This window comes from Camponotus floridanus, unplaced genomic scaffold (genome assembly GCF_003227725.1).
Source record: "Camponotus floridanus strain SB8 unplaced genomic scaffold, Cflo_v7.5 scaffold46, whole genome shotgun sequence".
In the NCBI taxonomy this organism is placed as follows: Eukaryota; Metazoa; Arthropoda; class Insecta; order Hymenoptera; family Formicidae; genus Camponotus; species Camponotus floridanus.
Genome location: NW_020229614.1, coordinates 269,639 through 273,651, shown reverse-complemented (window position 1 = coordinate 273,651; position 4,013 = coordinate 269,639).

The following is a 4,013-nucleotide window of genomic DNA, read 5'->3' as shown; positions in this document are numbered from 1 at the left end:
AATGAAATTAATTAATACATTTAAACTTTTTTATATTTTATATATATAAATATAAATATATACATATATATATATATTTTTTTTTTTCAAACATATCTTTCAAACATTATATTGGCAATAATCAAAACTAATAATCTAGAATATATGTTATATCAATTTCATATTTTATAAAGCTGTCATAAGAATTTTAGGAAAAAAAGATAGACATATATTTTTCTTTTATATAGCTATAATAATTATGCATAAATATGGTTCGCACAAATAACAAATAATGTATCTGCCAATATTATAGTGTGATAAGATCCATATATTTTATATTTAAATTCATGACTGAAAGGAAAGAGAAAGAACATTCAGCAAAAAAACATTGTAATATTTTATTGATATATTTTAAATTGTATTATTGTGTGTGTTTGATTTTTATTCATTATATGTAACATAATTAAATTGTATAAAAATACTAAAATATAAAATGCTAAAATATTTTTGTTATAAATTTCATAATTTTATACAATTTTGTTTATATTTATTAAATAACATATTACAAAATTTATTTTGTATAGAATCATAACATTACTATATTTTCGAATATATTACATTTTATTTTTATTATTCATTTCTTATATGAAATATCACGTTATTAGGTTATTAATTTTAAACATTTATAAATTAAAATATGTATGTATATATATATATATATATATATATATATATATATATATACATATACATACACACTTTTATTTATAAATTAATATATCTTTAATAATTATGAAAGATATTAATATTTAAATATTATTTCTTAAATTAATCATTTTTTCAAAAAAATATATATTTAATAATTTTATATTCAGCTGTATTATTAAATATATTTATTTGCCTAATTTATTTGTTTATTCGACTTTAGTTTCTAACGTGATAAATTGAATATGTTACATTTATTGAATATGTTAAATTCATAATTAAATTTATTACCTATTACTTTTATTATCTGTGTTCTTACATTATATTTAATATAATATACAATACTTACGTAATAATATATCGGCGCGATTATTATTTTCTTTAATAAAAAATATTTATTAAAGAATGTTATTCTGTCTTTATTAAAAAATATTATTCTGTAGTTATTCGTTATTGTATATATAATAATAATTCTTCGTTATTCTGCTTCACAAATTTATAATATCTGTATAGTATCTATTCTTCACCATTTTGTAATATTTTACTATTTTGCAACTTCTCGCTATTCGATAACAGAATAGATACAATAGATCCTAAAAATAGATACTAAAAAATAGATCAGCGTTTCATAGATTAAAAATGTATGCTTTTAATTGTTAATATAATTAAACTTCATCAGAAAAAATATTATAAAATGATAATTTTATACTTTGTTAACTTTAAATAATAGAAAATAATATTCGTGTTAAACTGAGAAAAAAAGAGAGAGAGACGTATATTTATTTTTTTAGCGCTACGAAATACCAAGAAACAGGATAGTATGTAGTTCAAGTGCATTTATAACATTCGATTGCATAAAAGTCAAGCTGATCATGTATATATACAAGCTATATACAAGCTGTTCGATTCAGAATATGTGGATTTTTAGATTTCACTAATGATTGGGGCCTATCACATTCTTCTTTGTTTAATCAATAATGAATCTCAATTGTATCAGAAAGATGTTTTTATATTTGCATCATAATATAGAAACGGATATTATGATATAAAACTCTAATAAAAATTTTTACATATATAACGAATATTATCATCATTGACCTATTTTTGTATCTGCAGACATAAAATATACTACATGACCTTTTCTATTTTCGTCGGATAATTGCGCTAGCGGCATTTTGTTTTATTATAATTAAAACACATTTGAATATTATTCTTTTTATTAATTATTTTTTGCCTTATATAAAAAATTTTTTCGTATTTCTGGCTTTTTGACTGGAATTTTACAACTTACAATTTTACTGGTAGCATACATTTCATGTTTTAAAAATATATTTTAATATTTAAGCTGTTAAAATCAATAGATCATTTCAAAAGATATCGCGATTTTTCGTATAACGTCTTTGAAAAATGATATCTTAAATTGGGCGATCATATGAACATGAAAGAAATTAATTAATGCTACTAATGATTAAAATTCTTTAGAAAATGAAAAATTTTATAGTCTTCTTGGAAGAAGACTATAAAAAAAACCAATAGAATAAACCTTGAAAGTCGAAAGTAGGAAACGGCGATTTATACAGATATGTTAGAAACGTAACGCAAGATATGTCTTTAAATAATATAAATAGTAATACGAATATATTACTTACCGCATATTATTCTCCGCCTGATTTCTGGAATTTTTTGTTCCATTTCCTTATGGCACTTATACTCACTCACGAAATTAATTATGTGATTAATCATATACGTAATAATCACGACTTTGCACGGCACTCCCGATCGCGGAATAATCACACGAAATATGTACTTTATTATATGATAAAAGAGCAACACAAAAAATATGATTAAATTATTCAATGTACAAAGTTAACACAATATGTCAATCGCTATAACAATGTTATTTCTATTGTTGATATATACATATCAACAATAATAAAATGAATCGTGAAATCAAAGATTAGAGTAACGAAAAATTGTGATATAATAATTGTTTAATTAATGATTAATTTATATTTACATTTTAGGAAAATTTTAAATATCAAGATATATTTAACTATAAAAATTATTAGACAAATAATTATTATCCGTGAACATCGAAAAATTGTAAAAAAAAACGATAATTTATAATTTTTATCCCTCTTGCTCGCGCATGTGTGCTTTGATTTTTACTTACAACAATGTAAATAATCGCGCTCCGATAAAGATTTATTATTACAATGTCGTTTTTCAAAAGTTAATTAATTATTAATTGTAATAATCGCGAATATATTTTGATACTAGACGTAATCGTGTGTTTAAAAAAAGATAATTCAACAATATATAAAATGTTTCGCATCACTACTTTACTGTTCGCGTGTCCTCACGCGAATGATAACAGAGCCGAGACATGTAAACATTAACGCGCTGTAGGTAGATCGCAAAAAATAAACACCATGTTATTATTAATTTGTTGCCGAAATATTTTACATGTTACATTTACGCGGAATATAAAATTATACAAACATTTTAAAATATAGAGTAATTATTTATTAAATAAAATGATAAAATAATTGATAATTTTGAAAAGAATTTATTATTTTATTACTCAATTTTATATGATTCATTTTCTGCGCGTTTTTAATCAGAATTGTATTTAAATCTTCAAAAAGACAAACGCGATAAAACATTAAACGAAATATGTAGGAAAGATATGCCTTCTTAGAATGATATAATATACGAATTATTTAATACTTCGAATTATTAAAACTTTTAAGAAAATAAAAAAATACATATATGATTGATATATTGATTTTCGAGAAATTTTTCACAGACTTTTTATGGTTCTGATTTTATATATATATAATCAGAATCATAAAAAGTCTGTGATTGAAGACTTAAAAATCAATTGTCTTGTCTTCTATTAAATATCATGATTTTAATGCGATTTCCTCTATTTGGACGTAATGAGAAAATTGCAAATCTGTAACTCTACTGATTCTTAAAGTAGAACATTTGTTGCGTATTAGAAATGCACTTGCGCTAATATTTTAAACAATGAACAAATTTTATACGTTATTAATATACATTTTATAACTTTTGATTTTATATTTTACTGATTGTACTATAAAAAGATATTGCTTTGTCTTTGAGATTATTAAACTAGAAAAAATATTTTATTCAGATATAAAATAATAATAATTAAATAATAATGATATATTTAAAATATCATATTAATTTTTTGCATGATATTATAAAATAAAACATCTTATTTCGATCATGAGTTTTTCCAAAACATAGGAGAAGGAAGGAATTGTTCGTAATGTTATAAACTATTTTGCAATATCAGTAGC